We start from the raw sequence: 18738 nt of genomic DNA on the forward strand, positions 1-18738 counted from the left end.
CTGGTCAGGTGTTACAGGTCACTGTTTGTTAACCCTTTACAGGTGAAAGAGACATTAACCCTTAGCTATCTGTTTATGACACCCTTAGAGCCTCAGCTTGAGAAAGTGCTCCCAGGGCTCTTTGTGCTCCCTGCTCCTCGGCAAGGGACTCCAGGAGAACTCCCTGGGCTGCCCTCAACTCACCAAGAACAACTAGGGAACGCCCTAGGAAAGTCTACTGGAGGCAAGGCAGTTCGGGGAGTCCCCTAGAGGTGAGAGAGCCAGATGCTCTGTTTCATTTATGAAAATATCAAACTAAAACAATTCAATTTTTCCAAAACGAAAAGTGTTCAGAATTTCCTTCCAACGGGAAAATGTTCTGAGTTTGATTCCAAATCAGAACAAAAACTTCTTCAAAGTGTCAGAACTTCCCAAGAAACAGAGATCACAACTTTCAACCAGCTTTACATTCCAACCCTTACTCTTTTCCAACCCACCTCTTGCCAAAGTCCAATATCTAAATACAGCAGGCAGACTACCACTGCTGGGAAATTTTCTAACTTCCAGTATGTTATAAGGAGTATGTGATTTATACCTTAAAAAGTTATTCAGCTCTGAAAAGGAATTATCTCAAATTGACATCAAGGGATGTCAATATTTATTCTCTAACTTTACAAGCTTAAAAGGATTTATCTAGCTGTAATCTTTGCAAATTACATTGGGGATCTTAACATCAAGCCCACTTTCTTCATCATGCCCATCAAGGATGCCATTTTAACTTAGCTGACAATTTTGCTGATGATGCTTGAGCCATAGCAGATTCCTGCTTTCTTCCCTTAAGATAATGTCTCTGCAGAGGCAACAGTTGCATTCATTTATCTCATAGTACCTCGTCACAGACTACGCTACATCTACAACGGCAACTGAATGACAAAACTTTTGTCTTTCAGAGGTATTACACACACACACGACAAAAGTTTTACCAACGACAAGCACTGGTGTGAAAAGCTCTTTGTCAGCAGGAGCGCTATCCTGCCAACAACACTTCTACTCCAGCCCAGAGCCCACACCCAAACTTCCTCCCAGAGCCTGCCCCCCTTCTGCACCCCAACAACCGCCCCCGGCCCAGAGCCTGCACCCAAACTTCCTCCCAGAGCCTGCCCCCTCCTTCTGCACCCCAACAACCTCCCCCGGCCCAGAGCCTGCACCCAAACTCCCTCCCAGAGCCTGCCCCCTCCTTCTGCACCCCAACAACCTCCCCCGGCCCAGAGCCTGCACCCAAACTCCCTCCCAGAGTCTGCACCCTCCCTCACCCACTCTCCCTCCCAGAACCTTAGGCAGGTGAGGAGGGAGGGACTTGGACAGTTCTGGGCACACCAGAAATTATACACACCTGCCAGCCTTTGTCATTGCTTCCCAGGATAGATTCCCCCGCATCTTGTGAGTATGGCCTATGCTTTTGGTTTCTTCATGCATACATTTAGCCATATCAAAAACACATATTAGCCCCTTACACCCAGTTACCAAGCAATCCAGATTGCTCTGTATCAGTCTCCATTATTTCCCCCTCCCTCAATTTTTGTGACATCTGCAATCTTTGTCAATGATGCTATTATGGTCTTCCTTCAGGTCATTGATAATGTAGGGCCAAGAACCAATTCACATGAGACACCTCTAGAAAAACACCCACTTGATGATGATTCCCTATTTACAAATACCTTTTGAGACCTATCAGCCAGCTTTTAATCCATTTAAATTGTGATATGCTAATTGTATATTGTTCTAGTTTTTTAATCAAAATTCTATGCAGTACCAAGTCAAACACCTAATGGAAGTTTAAGTATGTTACATCAACACTATTATCTTTATCAACCAAATTTGTAATCTCATCAAAAAAAATATCAATTTAATTGAACAGGATCTATTTTGCCTAAACTCATGTTGGTTTTCATTAATTATATTACCCTCACTTAATTTTTTATTAATCAAGTCCTGTATTAGCCCCTCCATTACCTTGTCTGGGAACAATGACAAACTAATAGGCCTATAATTACTCAGCTCATCCTATTTTCAGATTTTAAATATTGGCATAAATATTAACATCCTGCTGGAAAGAGTTATCATAGAACATGACTATATCTGTTTTTTCCTAAATATAGAACAGAAATATTTATTGAACACTTCTGTCTTTTCTTCATTATCATTGATAATTCTACCATTTCTATCTAGTAATGGACCAATGCCATTGTTAGGATTCTTTTTGCTGCTAATATACTTAAAAAATACTCCTCCTTATTGTCCTTAATATTGCTGACCATAGATTTCTCCTTGTATCCCTTTGCTTCTCTTTTTAATTTTCTACAATTCCTAGCTTCTCATTTTTTAATTTTAACTCCCTCTTTTTTATTAACTGTATATTATTTTATAACTGTCTATACAACAATGTATTGTGTAATCTGAGACTAACTGGATGTGCCATCAAGTCAAACTCTATGGTAGCACTACCCTCTTCCAGTCAATATTCGCTTTGATGAACTTAGAGAAAGATAAGAAAAGGTATTCGTCAATACAAGTACTGTTCCCCAAAATTTCATACATGTTAACAGCCAAAGAAGTTTTTTTTTCTTTGATTGTTTTTATAAATAAAGGTTAAATCTAATTGTGCGGTGTTTGGGGACATTACACATATAGAGTGGGTTAGGGACAGAATCACAGACATGAGAGATGGCAAAGACCAGGGAGGTCATTTTACTCATTTTTCAAATGTTTTCACCTTTTACCAGACAATGAGCCTGGAAAAAGTTACCCTAAAAGGTGACCATTTGAGACTGTTATGAAAAACTCTTAGCTTATGAAACTTTTTCTATAGCAATTGCTGGCACTCATGTGAGGATACCACTATCCAGCAGTTATAACAATTCCCCAGTAAGTAAAATTAATGATAAAGCTTTAATTGTGCCACAATCTACAGGCCAGATAGCATACAATTTAAAGTTAGAAAGAACATTGATACTCTAATACAATGATACTGTAACGATTCACCTATTTATTATAAACCTAGATACCATCTGCGATCCGTATACCTACTTCTCACCGGCTGCATGAAATAGCAGACAACAGTTTCAGCACCAAAGATCCTAGAATGTGCAGACTAGTTCAGTTTGGGTTCATCTGCATCTCTGTTATGTGCTAAGGGGAATAATAACATCAGCAGATTAGCTGTACAATTGTTCAGACGGGGTTGCTGACATAAGAAAGCTGAGGCTGGCAACTCAGATCAGGATGCTCTCTGCTAGCATTGAAGTCAATGAACTGAGGAAAATTGTATTTTCCACATGGACCTTGGAAATTGTCATGACATTCAAGTTTTGTTTGGATGCCTTCAACTAACAATGTTTAGAGTCACTCACAAACATTCCTGAATGGTCCACCTGCTCGATCCTTAATCCCTTTCTCTCTCTCTCTACCCCCTACACATCTGATTAACTACATTTGCATCTTTCTCATTGGCTACTTGGGAATAAAGTGTTTATAATACATGCTGAATGGAACTCTGCACTTACTAGATAGTGTACAATATAACATGCTTAACCTGGCCTGCAAATTAACATTGAAATGCTACTACAGTGAAACAGAAAACAAAAGGCAGAAATATGCCCAGCAGGATAATTATGCTAGTGCACAAAGTTCACACTGGAAAAATTTTTAACAGGTTCTATCCTTTTAATTGCTTTGAGCATTTAAGGCACATATTCTGCTAGCTTCATGGGAGCAGATCCCTGAGCCTAATCATAGCTCCTTTGACTTCAGTGGGGATTTGCACTGGTAGTGTGCATACAACTGCAGATGAGGGCTTAAATCCCTTATTTGGGGGTGGTAAGGAGTAGCGATAAAATGATGGAAATATTTGGACACATAATATGGCATAAAACGCAGTAGCTGCATTCTTCAATTTGTCTGTGGGTCAAATATGATGTACTGACTTCAGATGCACTAAGTCATCATGAGCTCTCACATGATCAGCCAAGTGGCCTGTAGGAAGAATCTTATATAAGATTGAAATTTTACCTCATTAAGCAATCTACAAACTATAATCATTCATATTTTATTCAGTTCCCTGGTCATCATGGGCTCCTTTGGCTGCTCTGTCTGATGCCGTTCAAAGTTACCATAATCACAGTAATTACATCCTGCTGAAACGCATATTTTAAGTTCATTTTAGTGCCCAAGGAGACAGTTTTCTGCCTAATCACTGGCATCTTTTTAAAATACCCACTGCTTAACACATTAAAGTTGTTTTTTGGACTATTTAGGGCATTTTGGAGGAAATTTCACTGCTATGAAATTACCTTAAGAAAAGAGAAAAATGTTTTAGGAAGGAGATCCTGGGATAGATAGGTGGCTGCCTAATTGTGCTTGCCTCTGTCTTTAGGTAACAGGAGCACACTAATCATCAGCAATAGCGAACATGAAAGAGCTTTCTTTCCTCTTATGCTATGACTTGGGTGAAATCTTTTTGGGATTGAGACTGATAGCTGCAAACTCACCCATGTGTGTTAACCTGCCCAGGAGCTTTTGCTATGTATAATTTTGGATATGTGCTGGAAAAGGGCAAAGCAGAAAGAAACTGAGAACAGATAAGAAAGACTGAGACAGAGAGACAGGAAAAAGGAGCATCTAAAAGCACTGTGGCTAACCTCAGAAGAAACCTGGGGAGAGATTTTGCGTTAGGGATGCAGGATGAAGGCAGCTCTCTTGATGCTGAAAGAAAAAGAAGCTGTTTCCAGTTGTATGATTATTTTTGCTTTCACAGACACAGGACTTCGGATTTTTTTTCCTGACTTTGTACTTAATACCTGCTGTTAGATTCTAGGCAGAAATTACATGGTTCTGCACTGCAATCTCGATGGCAGGATTCTACTGAAGCTAATATTGATTCAATCTCATTTTTACTTTTCAATAGGTTTAAGCAAGAGAAATTCTCGAGGAGCTAAAAAACATTCAGAGAAATGTGAAAAGAATGGAATTCATGTTTCTAATATTTCTTCAATTTTCAGCTGACGATCATTATCCCTTGTCTAAAAAATTCCAAACCCTTGTCAATAGTAGCAAGATACCCAGAGACCAAATTCTGCTCTAAGCTTCCCTTAGTTAAGTCTATGTAAAGCTATAGCTCAAAGCACCATTTGGCCTCAACTTCATCCAGAAGAGGCCAAAACACTTAAGTTTCAAGCTGATTTTTACAAGTTCTGTATGTGCTATTGTTTTCTAAGTGACTTTGCCCTGCCATTTATTAGTGGAGAGGGCAGACTAGGGGAAAAAATGACACAATTCTTTTCAATTTGTTATACAAAAAGCTAATAAACATTAGTGGGGATTTATTATTGAATATTTTTTCTTTCAGAAGGATACCAACCCTATCATTTTCCATAAACCCAAATGTGAACTGAGATGCAAACTACACAATGACTTCACGGCTGAATTGAGTACACAGAGCTCTTTTTTACAAGCTTCAAAAATTGTGTGAATATATCTTTAATTTATTAGAGGGGCTTCTGGGAGTGCCACTGTACTTAATGGCCTGTCAATGCTTTCTGTAGGAACCCCAATTTCCAGGGGGTTGTAACTCAGCCTAGTTTGAAACCATATTGAGTATGAAACTTGGTACTTATCTTGTCAGGTATAAAAAAAAATGTCAACATCTCTCATACATAACCAATTTGCACAGAAATGTGCTTTTATTGCAAACTTCTTCATATATATATAAAAAAATTACTTTTATAAAGGTGACTTTTTACTCCTTTATGTGAGCCGGTGCCATTTGGTAGTAACAAGGTTTTGAAGTCACAGTGTTTATACAGCATGTGCAATAGCTACAGGGCATATAAACTTGCTGCTTTTTCATAATAGTTTTACTAATACTGTATGAGCCTTTGGAATGTTTAAATATACTTTTATAAACTTCATTTTTTAAGATGTGCTATCTCAGTCATTTCCAATCACATCACACGACTTGTTATGCAAGTTGTAAGAGGAAATGAGCATTTTATATACTAAAAATGTGAACAATTTAGTTGACTTTAAACTTAGAGCACCATTAAGTGTTTTTTGGGAGGGGCAGGGAGGTGGTTTAGTTGCAGGGTTTATAGCTTGATTTTTGAAAGCGTTCAGTGTCCCAGTTCAGGATAACGGCAACTGTTCCCCCCGCTCCATGGTCCCTTGAGTGCATCCACTCTAGCACCTAGCTCCTCAGCCATCACCTTTCTTGAGCAGAGACTCATATCACTGTTCCACCTGAGCAGGGTATAACTGGGTCTCCGTGGTTTCACAACTGAGAATACCAAATTCCAGACAAACTTAGGCTTGTGGCAGTGATGGAATAGACTGCTAGCTTAAGTCAAGTCTCTGATTGCTCCAAAATCATTGGAAGGTCCTCACTCTCCTGGTTAGAATGTTCCCCTTAGTATAAGTCCATAGTTTTGAGCAGAAAAGAGGCTTGAGCAGGAAAGAAGCCAGCGGTTTATTCCATCATTCCTACAAGCCTGAACCAAGAACTTTGCAATTGTTGTATGCATTTGATTCCTTTTAACCAATTTTAACTCTCACATTTCTTTTTTATAAATAAACCTTTAGATACTAAAGGATTAGCAACAATGAGATTATTAGGTAAGATCTGTGATATATATTGACCTGGGTGTGTGGCTGGTCCTTTGGAATCAGAAGAACCTTTTGTTTGATAAAACTGGTTTTAATGTACCATTCATTTGTAAGTCTAGTGCCGGAGTTGGCAACCTTTGGCACGTGGCCCATCACAGTAATCCGCTGGTGGGCCATGAGATGTTTTGTTTACGTTGACTGTCTGCAGGCACAGCCCCCCCCACAGCTCCCAGTCAGTGGCATAGCCAGGTGGAGGGAACAGAGGGAGCAATAAAAAAAAAAGGCGCCACCCGCTGCGACACTTTTACTCACCCGGCAAAGCTCCAGGTTTTCGGTGGCGAGCCCTTCACTCACTCCAGGTGTCTTCGGCAGCAATCCCCTCACAAGAGATTATATACAATCCCAGGCCACAATAATATATAAACCACTCGTTTAATATAATGGACCTCAAAGAGACTTTAATTACGTTTAAGTCTTCCAAGGATATTGTAACACGTGTCACAATCAGAGCCCAGAGCTGAGGCCAGGTTTTCTGCTTCGATTTGGGCACCAGATTAAATGGGCAGATTTCCCATGGAAGCTCTTTTGGGAATCTTGCCCCAGTTGTGGCTGCTGGGCACAGCTGAAAATCTGGTTTTTCAGATTTGAGAAAATGTCTATTGATCATGCAAGAAATCCTACTACACAGTAGTACCACATTATTTTTAAAATATTAGTATTGATCATTTTAAAAACCTGATTTTTTTAGAATGTTATCTTAGGGACTGATTTAATAAGGATCTTCAGGGTTTAGGCTTTTTGAACAAGGATGACACATTAGCCCAGATTAATTCATCTGTGTTATAACTCCTTTTACTGACAGATAGCTGGGGTTACACTCCCCAAAACACTATGGATGAGATTTTCTAATGATTTTCTAACATACTCAATCATGGCCTAACACTGCTCCCATTGAAGTCCATGGGCATTTCACCATCAACTTCTGTGGGGCTAGGATTTCAACCATTGACTTCATAGGAATTGGAGCAGAGTTAGGCCAATATGGAGTACTTTTGAAAATCCCACCTTAACTTGTCCTCAAAATGATTAACTAGAACATTCCTGTATACTATCCCTTGTAATTTATGCAGAGAATGAGGAAAAATTGAAGGCAAGTGAACAACTAAAACTCTGTACAAACAATCAAAATCCCAAACTCTTGCTACCTGACTGGGGCCTAAATAAACAACAAAACAGTTTGGTTGGATTCAGTGATTTAGTCATATCTTAAATATTTTAGACTGCATTGATGTGGTCATGTCATGACTATTATATGTAGGTACATCAGTCACTCACAAGAGCCTCATATTGTGCTGGGTGCTGTATATTTTAAAGGATTCACAAATATTCCTTCAGTTTTGTTGCTTTCCTCTCCTTGGCAAAGATCAGATGTTTCTTAATCTCCCCTCATTTTAAAATTTCCTAGACTCAGCCCTCCAGAAACTCTTCACCCCCTCCCAGACTCTTCGTCAGAATTGTCGAGCGCTACTTCCCAGGCCTTTCTCCCTGGAGATCAAGCGCCTCTCAAGTTGCTGAACCTCAGGGCTTCTTCCCTGGAGTCTCTCTTCTCCAAGGTCTGCTTTAGGACCCTTGTTCTCCCTTTCTCAGAGTGAGGAAACTCTAGATACCTTCTTCCTGAGTTTTTCTCCACATTGCCCTGCACTCTCTCTCTTTATACAAACCATCCTGTCTGGTTCTTGCCAGCTGGGTTTAATCCTTAATTACCTATCTCCCCTCCAGGGCCACGTAATGGGTTAATTAGACTCACTGGCTTTCCTTAACCCTATCAATGCCAGTGCAGGGTACAGACTCCCAATTACAATTATGATCTCAGCATATTTGGGGCCCCAATTCAGGAAGGCATTTAAGCATATGCTTAGTTCTCTCTCTGCTTAGGACATCACTTAAGCACATGCTTAATTCCCGTTGAGAATGATGGGATTTAAGCACTTGCTTAAATGGTGTCTTGAGTTAAATAAAATGTGTGAGCACAGGCTAAGAGAAATCATGGTCAGAAATCATGCTTGTGCTCCTTTTCCTTCTCCTCCTATTCAAATTATTTTTAAAATGTGCATCTTCCCTTTATCCTACTCTGTTTAGTTCCAATTATTCACCATTAATGCTTTGATTTATTGCATGATACCACTTCTAAATAAAGTCACAAGTCAGATGGAACTGGGGCAGTAAACTGAAGGTGACTTAAACCATGCTGGAAAATCACAGTTGTGACTTGGTTCCACAGGAGAAGCTCAGGAGACAAGGATATTTCTTAGTTTTAAAGACCTCTCTAACTAGATATTTGCTGGAGAGACTAACAAAATAGACAGTGTGCAGGAGCCAGGTTGAAACTATCCACACATTTCACATAGGTTGCTGACATGCCATCAAATACTACAGTAACTTTCACATGTAGCCAGTCTGGGCTAAAACTGAATCAGCAACCTATAGGTGAAAGGTTCTGTATCCAAGTCCAGGCCTGTGAACCATTCATTTCCATAAACCCATTTCCGGAGTGTCCAACCTATGGCTCACCAGAACATTTCATAAGGCATGTGGCCTGCTTTCACACACTATACTAACAGGTGATTCATTAACATTTTGTCATGTTTACATCATTTTAGTTTACACATGTCTGTAAATAGACAATACTAGACATAGAAACAACCTAGCTAAATACAAGCTGATCTTAAAATATAAAATCAATACAGATGACTTTAAATCTTATTAAAATATGTAGAATCTGTTTGGCCCATACAAGGTCATGCTTCGGTTTATGTGGCCCTCCAGTGTAATAAGGTTAGGCACCACTGTCAGCAAACTAGCAGATAAGATTAGCTGTAAGATGGAGTTTTCAGTGATAGAGCTATTTCTGCCTCCGATACCAAGCATTTTTAAAATGAAAATATAATTCTCTGATTGACAAGATGCTTTGCACTGGTTAAAAATAAAAGCCCTTTCCATCCCCAAAACACACAATTTTCTGCTCATGTAGATCCCACCTTTAATTACCAGCTGCTGCAAAATGATCTTCTTATGATCATTAACTGCCAAACCTTGAAACAGTGCATCTCTTATTGCCCGCTGTATTCTAATAATCCACCTGTTTCTAATCAGTCAAACTACCACAGCCTACCTACAGTAAGTCTATTTGGATTATATACTATATCTGCCAAATGCTTCAGTTGCTATAATGTCATCAAGCCAATCATGTTGTTTTATTAAATGGCATCAACTGTCTTTACTACAACTGTGACTGAAATCAGCAATATTAACAATTCAGAGATGGTAAACATGAAACATTTCATTTCAGCACAGCCATTGCTAATGATGATTACTTGTACTGTATTTTGCAGTCAGTTTTAATGAAGGCTCACTAGCACAGGATTTACAGGAGTTCAACTTGTCTAAATTAGTCTTACCAAAATAATAAACAGGATTATATAGATGATTATGACACAAAGCAGTGTAGTTTTATTTATTTGCTTTGCTCAGTTGCTGGAATATGATAATTCTGGTCTTCAATAAAAAAATTCGGCCTCTGCTACCAATGTGAATTTAACATACCCTACTGCCCATTATTTTAAGCAAACTTAACATTTTTTCTTTGGCAATAAAATGACTTCTATTGCTCAGCATGAGAATAATGTAGTTTGTCAATAATTTGTCACATTGTTTCTTAGAGATGAACATGAATCCAAACCTCTAAATGTCCCTGGACTTTGGGAGGATTCAGGTCTGAATCAAATGGAGCTGTGGCTCAGGCCCATATCTATTCATTTTAAAGCACATATTGGTATTGCAGATTTATTTACAATGAACCCTGACATATTATCACAGAAAAATCCAGACTGATTAAACTCATCTGATTTTAGAGAGGAATAGAATTTGGTTCAGCAATTATTTTTGGGTGGGATTGTCATAACATTTTTCCCAGCTCTGGACCTTAGCGTCCAAAATATGGGTGTTAGCATGAAAACCTCCAAACTTAGTTACCAGCTTGGACCTGGTAAAGCTGCCACCAGCCAGGAATCTATACAGTGCCTGGCGCACTCTGGTCTCCCCAAAACCTTCCCTGGGGGACCCCCAGACTCAGATTCCTTGAGTCTCACAACAAAGGGGAATAAACCATTTCCCTTCCCCGTCCTCCCCTCCAGGTGTTCCCTCCCTGGGTTCCTGGAGAGATATACAGAAGCAAGCTCCGTGAATCTAAACAGAGGGACTCCACCCTCCCTGTTTCCAGTCCTGGAAAACAGAAGTACCGAGAGCTAATCTCTCTTCCCCCCTCATCCAGAGGGTATGCAAAGTCAGGCTTAGTAAATCTAACACAAAGAGATTTTCCCCCTGACTTCTTCCTCCCACCAATTCCTTGGTGAGCTGCAGACTCAATTCCCTGGAGTCCCCACTAAAGAAAAACTCCAATAGGTCTTAAAAAAAAAGCTTTATATAAAAAGAAAGAAAAGGACATAAAAATGGTCTCTCTGTATTAAGGTGACAAATACAGGGTCATTTGCTTAAAAGAAAAAATGAATAAACAGCCTTATCCAAAAAGAATACAATTTAACACATTCCAACAACTACACACATGTAAATATAAAAGAAAACAATATAAACTTTATTGTCTTACTATCTTTGTACTTACAACTTGGAAACAGAAGATTAGAAAGCTGGAGATAGAAAAATCACTCTCATAGCCAAGAGGGTCAGACCCAAGACAAAGAACAAAGAACTCACACCCAAAACTTCCCTCCACCCAGATTTGAAAAAGTCTTGTTTCCTGATTGGTCCTCTGGTCAGGTGTTTCAGGTTACTCCTTTCCAGGTGAAAGAGACATTAACCCTTAGCTATCTGTTTATGACAGGGATATATTGACCATCAGAAGTCAGCTGCTATCTTGTCTGGTATTTTAACAAGTATTGGTAGCCAGATCTAGATGCTTTAGCACAGTGGATAAACTTTCTGTTTAGCATGAAAAGCCTCTTAGATCTCTCTCTAACATTACTCTTATTATGATAATACAGTATATAATCATTGTATGTACATTTGTTTATCTGAGTAGTGACATGAGTTCACAGACCAAACTACGGTCAAAGAACATGAATCAAGTTTAATTTTCTTATGATCTGATAAACAAAATTGTGAAACGTTGCTGGTGCAAAAGTTTCTGAAAACAAACTGAACAACAGAAATGTTGTCAAGTATCAGAGGGGTAGCCGTGTTACTCTGGATCTGTTCAATTTTAAAATGTTCTATTTTACCAAACACTATCAGTCAGGCAGGCACATTTCTTAGAATGAGCCTGGTTCTAAATTTAACTGCACCACTGTAAATCAGGAATACTGCAACTAAACAGGTACTGAATTTAGCTGTAGTTACCAAAGAGAATCAAATGACTCATATAAAAACATTGACACTAAAAGGGATTTCTAGATCTATTACTTTGTTCCTGCATACTTTTACGCTTATTACATTTCTCCCAAAAGAATAAAATTTCACAATGAACTGTTTAGCATGTAGATTGCCCCGCAATGAAACACACAACATTTCACACCTTTCAAAGCTTTTGATTGCAGATACCAAGACAAGAATCGTGCAAATGAAACAAGATTTGGGGCTGGCAAATATTTAATTTAAAGCTAAATTTGTACCAGCAAAAAATAGAAACTGTAACTTTTAGTGCTATACATAATTCATAACAACCTTAGGGCATTTTGCAATATCTGAAATTAAAAAGGAAATGAATTATTCCCTGAAGGTAGCTAGGGTTGATGTTAGAAATGCATTTAAAAATAAGTACACAAATAGTTCATTCCCTTATTGTACACATTGCTCAGCGGATCTCATTACAAATCCCTTGCCACATTTCCATTACCTCACACCTCCTGAATGTAATACCTTCAGCATGCTCCTGGCCACACCTTAGAGAGGCATGCCTACTCAGTGGCTCTCCTGATGTAAATCTGTACACACACACAGTGCCTTACAATTGCTGAAGGTTGGGTTAAATATAAAAAATAGTGTCATCGGTTATAATTATGGGATTAAAAAAAAGAAGACACTCCTTTCTCATTGGTAATCCCAGACTAAAATAATCCTCCAAAATTTTGGATGAGGTTTTTCATACTTGTTAATACTTTCAAAGCCCACACTGAAATGGTTTGACCAAGTTCCATTTCATTTCAACAAAAAAAAGAGTAAGACAACTAAAAGGTGCATGAAATGTCCACAACTACAGGGACCAATTCTGACCTCTAACTCTAAATTGGTAGCAACATAGCCCACCAGTCATCTCCTTGACTTCAGTTAGATTATTTGTGGAGTAACGTGCTGTTCATTGTGATTAAGGAGATCAGTATCTGGCTCTAAATTTTAAGTGCCTGCCCCTTGAGCCTTTGGAGTGGAGGGGGGGAAAGAGAATTTGGAGGAACTTTTTTTTTTTCAACAACAATTATTTTGCAGGATCCTATTGATAGCCTGAAATGACCCTCTGGGTCCACATAGTATAAGTGCACACTATAGGATGTCCACACTCATATGGTGACCTATAGTAAGTAAATTTCATTGTTACCCTCTCACATCCCTCTTTAAGACGCTGTCTTTTTGGTCTAGATGCATCTGCAATATAGATGCATAGTTCTGAATGCCTGACTGAAGAATTCTAGTGCGAACATGTACCTTAGTCACCACACTTCATACACACTTAGAATGCCCATATTCACCTGTTCATGCAGTGTACACAGGGTTGGCTCCAGGCACCAGCGGAGGAAGCACGTGCCTAAGAATGCACATTTTAAGGGGCGATACAGTCTGGGTGGCTTTTTATTTTTTTTGCGCTCTTGGGGCAGCAAAAATGGTAGAGTGTACAGATGTGGAAACATAACATGGAACTTTTCTTGTAGTGTGGGGGAAATTTTTTTTTCCCCAAAAATGTATCATGTTTCAACGGATGCTCTCACACCTTACTGCAATTTGGGGACTAACTTCATCTCCTCAGCTGATATCATTTTGCCCTTTTGTATCCCTCTATCCCTGCATTTCTGTTGTGCAAATCCTATTGATTCTGGCTTCATATTGCAGTTGAGCCCTGACTTCTATCTTTGCTCTTATCAATTTCCATCCAAGTTGACCATATTTGAAAGAGAACCTTACTTTATGAGAAACTGCAGTGAACAATAACCTTGAACTTCACATTATAAAATGGAGACTCCTGAGTGGCTATTCATGGTTCCTACTTCGATCATTTTGTGAGGTTTCATTGATCCAGAAGAGATTTATGTAAACTTACCTGAGCTTGTCATAATAAAACATCAATGTAAAATGCATCACATCATGATTAACCTCCAATGATGCACAAGTAAAATAAATTAAATATAAGCAAGTTTCAAGGCTAGAGAATCAGTTTTCTTTTACACCACTAAAATATCAGCTTTTCTTTCCTATTCCACATTAATTGAATCTGAAATGTTTAAGTGTTCAAAAGCTATATTCAGGTAGAGAATCTGGTCTAATAATGACTGAAACATTGGTCATTACTTACTGCATACTATATACAACAGAGGCTTTTAAAAAGTCAATACCATTAATAGATTTATTCAATTTTAAGAATGGGGAGCGGAACCTCTGAGAATCTCAGACACCATTGTGTAGTGATGTTTGTCAAATGCTGACTTTTTAATGGCAACCACTCTGGTGTCTTCATATCATATATTATTGGAAAATTACCCAATCAGATGATTAACCAGTTCAAGTAAAAATAGCTAGCGCTAAACTGAACTGGTGGGAACTGTTCACTGCAGCTCCCTTGGGGCAGATCAATAATGCCACTCTGGGAAGTAAGAGTGGGGACAGGAGAAGCTGACCCATGATGAACAAAAAAGAGAAAGTAAAATATAGACGCTAGTGACAATGTGTGGGGATGGATAGGCATTTCAATTCAACTGGAAGATTTTTCTCCTTTATTGGATGAAGTATCTGAGAGACTGATCTAAATGAGTCAGAGGGCAAATCAAGGTTGCGAGGAGCCCTGCCTGAGATTTTGAGGCAGCACCAGGAGAAATTACTCTAAATGATCACCCCATCTTAGTGCTATAAAATTCTGGTCAGATTCTCAAAAGTTTCTGTGCCATTATGTTTCCTCTGTTCAGAGCCTGAGACACACACAGTATTCTGAACACAGGTTATGTGTCTTCCCTTATGTATGAATTAAGAGTTAAAACAAAAAAGAATGGGACTATGTGGGAAGCGCAAAGGAAACCAGGTAACAGATATGTAGGCAAGAGGCTTGTCCAGAGAGTCATGGTTGTAAAAACAAGTATAGTTGATTCAACTGGAAGTTAAATGGCTCAGGAATCTTCTGCTATATATGACCCTTGAATAATACTGTCAAGATCCTAAAGGAAGAGTCATGAAACAGCTGTCAGGCATGGTTTCTCTTTCGCATTTCTTAAGCTGTTGTGTGCAGTTTTTTCTGGATACTAATAATGAGTTTTTTATGTATATGACAGTAGCACCTAGAAGCCCTAACCATAGATGGAACCTCAGTGTGCTTCCTGTACATACAAACACCTACTAAGGGAAATTCCTTGCCTCCAACACACAGTTACCTATTTGATTCAGGTACCAATTACAGGTCTTGCACTTCAATACCTTCCATAGAGACATTTTAATTCTAAGGGCCTGAGCCACCTCCTATTTATATCAATGGCAAAACTTGCCTAGACCATAGTGGGGGGGGAAAGGTCAGCATTTAACAGGATTAGGGTGTTGATAATCTGGAAACATTTAAGGAATTCCTTTATCTTGAGGTTTTCTCCCTCAGGGAGGCTCAGACTGTTCTTTCTTGATTGATTTTCTAACTCCTTTAGTTATCTTGGGGGGCATTAGTGGGGTTTTCAAAGTCAGGCATTAATTTAAAATAACGTAATTTAGCAATTCTAATTTAGCAATGTTACTTTTGAAGGTCTTTTTTAATGGCATGAGCCTCCACAGAACCCATCAATCTTGTTACTTTCCCCAATTGCTCTCAAGATATCTTTGTCATTACATAAGGCCTCTTTCAAGAACATGTATTAATTCAAAAGACTCATATCTCATTATGAGTTAGCTGGGGAATATCTCATTGACTGGGGACACAGAGCTCAAATATCACTACAACCTTCCCTAAATTCAGTGACTTTTTTCCCCCACTGTTTCACATACAGATTTGCTTGACATGAAACATGCTAAACCATAAAGTCTCAAACACACAGAGCAATAGGGACTGTGATTTGAAAACCCTGTTATTCAGGAGGAACATGGGTTTATTAATCAATCATTCCAACATTCAGTTGGTCCACTAATATGAAGACTGAAATTAAGTTAAATTTTATTTTCCAGATGTTCCTCTGTAACCCTGAATTTTACTGTTCCATTGATTGGCAACTGATCTCAAATATACACAGATAAACCCCCGTCCACATACATTTCCTCTTTCAAAATCCCAAGCTGTTGAATTCTGGTGTTATCACAGGAATACACAGGAGATAGTTCTTACACTAGACCACATGTCTATCCAGTTTTATACAGTGAGGTTTTTTAGCACAACTTGGAAAAGGGACTTGTTTATAGACACACATTGAAAGGGCCTTAAGAGTAACTTGCCCTTCCAATGTAACTGAGTATAGTATTAGTGGTGTCTTACATCTATCACAGCACTGGCTATTTCCTTGTCTGTTTCCAGACTTATCACTTAACACAAAATAAGTCACTACATAAGTAAATCTGCTGCCAGAAATTCATAGCTCTAAGGTGTGGCATGAAGCAATCATTTATTAGGAAATAAGGCTCTCAATGGCATGGCATGTGTGAACTAAATTATTTTATCCTGCTTTCTAGTATCCACATGCTGGCATGTCCCAAAGTGATTATTTTAAGGCATATGTTTGTGTTTTGTTTCTGCGAGTTAGTTCTACTGTTCTTTGAGTTCTGCATTCCAGCATAAGTGCCTAAAAGTGTCAGGCCATGTCTAATCTAAAATTTTGCAGCGCTGGTTGTTACAGCTGTATTAGTACAGCTGTATAGGGCCAGCGCTGCAGAGTGGCCACACTTACAGCAACCAGCGCTGCAAGTGGTGTTAGATGTGGCCACACTGCAGCGCTGTTGGGCGGCTTCAAGGGGGGTTCCGGACCGAGAGAGCAAACCGGGAAAGGAAACCAGCTTTGCCGCGGTTTGCTCTCTCGGTCCCGGAGCCAGCCAGCAAACCGCGGGGAAGGAGACCTGCTTGCTCGGGGTTCCGGGACCGAGAGAGCAAACCGGGAACGCCGCGGTTTGCTCTCTCGGTCCCGGAGCCAGCCAGCAAACCGCGGGGAAGGAGACCTGCTTGCTCGGGGTTCCGGGACCGAGAGAGCAAACCGCGGCGTTCCCGGTTTGCTCTCTCGGTCCCGGAACCCCGAGCAAGCAGGTCTCCTTTCCTGCGGTTTGCAGGGTGGTTCGGGGAACGCGAGAGCAAACCGCGGCGAAGCTGGTCTCCTTTCCCGGTTTGCTCTCTCGGTCCCGGAACCCCGAGCAAGCAGGTCTCCTTCCCTGCGGTTTGCTGGGTGGCTCCGGGACCGAGAGAGCAAACCGGGAAAGGAAACCAGCTTGATTACCAGAGGCTTCCTCCTTCCACGGAGGTCAAGAAAAGCGCTGGTAACTGTCTACATTGGATTACCAGCGCTGGATCACCAGCGCTGGATCCTCTACACCCGAGACAAAACGGGAGTACGGCCAGCGCTGCAAACAGGGAGTTGCAGCGCTGGTGGTGCCCTGCAGATGTGTACACCTTCTAAGTTGCAGCGCTGTAACTCCCTCACCAGCGCTGCAACTTTCTGATGTAGACAAGCCCTCAGGCTCACACAATAATCCCACTGTTTCTAAAGGCTCTTCTTTTCCCACTCATCAGAGAGTGGAGGCAAGACAATCCTGTAGCAGAATATCACCTTGGAGAGGACAATGTCTATCTCAAGCAGTACTTTAAAAATATGCATTACTCCCAGCCCTCTTTTCAATGAAGATGGATGTGTTCTTTAACAGAAGAGAACAATAGTGAATATGATACTTCGATTTTTTATTCTGTCTACACAGCTGTCTGGATTTCAAAAATGTCATGGCTTCCCACATGCAGCTCTAGTGACAGAAAAACTGTCACAAGATACAAGATTAGCATCAGGGTTCCAAGAAGCTATTTCTAAACTTTTTTAATTGGGATTTGTTCAAGAGAACACTGATTCCTCATTGCTACTGGCCCAGTGTGCAAAATTTTCTGCAGTGGAGATAGAGGGCAGCTCTGTTTACCTGGAATTTTTGTCAGCCCCCTAGAAGCTTGGGTTCAAGTGAAAACTGATTCAATCAAGGCAACTGATGAAAGATTACAGCTATCATTTATTCTGTTCTGCCCTTACCAAGTGCAGCTCTTGTTTGCAGAGAACTACAGAGCTGACAATAGGCCCTCACAAGGGCTATCCTTTTCTGTGCCTATCTAGAATAAATCTGAGTTAGTTCATCTCTAAAACCGACCTCCTCAGCTCTGCCCCAGCTGTTCCCGGGCTTATTCCTTATGGCCTGCTACAGTGCCAACTCTCTTTTGTTGCTGTGTTGTTTGAAAATCTTATATGTGCAAGGATGTGTCCTAGGGCACAGCTAGTTGTGCAGTCCTTGAGACACTTGCTTTTGTGCTATCCATTGTGCCAGTCCCTACAGCTCTTATCGGGCCCAACTCTTAATTTACAGAAATTTTGGCCACTCTCACACTCCCCACCTTCTTTAAAAAAAAAAAATTATGGGAACAACTAAGCAGCCATGGATTTTGTCCTCTACCCACACGCATCAGATATAATTGTATTAGGGGCATCCAGAGGGGTACTCATCACACACAATTCCCATTGACATCAGTAGATGCTCAGGATTTGATCTCTTGTGAGTTGTGTACCATCTCAACATTAACCATTAATCTTTAGGGCTACTGTGAATGCAGGGTCTCAAAACCTATGGACATGACTGGCCCTAGTAGTACTACATTAAATAATTTGTTAATTCAGATAAATCCTCCAA

The sequence above is a fragment of the Gopherus evgoodei genome, chromosome 9, assembly GCF_007399415.2.
Source record: "Gopherus evgoodei ecotype Sinaloan lineage chromosome 9, rGopEvg1_v1.p, whole genome shotgun sequence".
NCBI lineage: Eukaryota > Metazoa > Chordata > Testudines > Testudinidae > Gopherus > Gopherus evgoodei.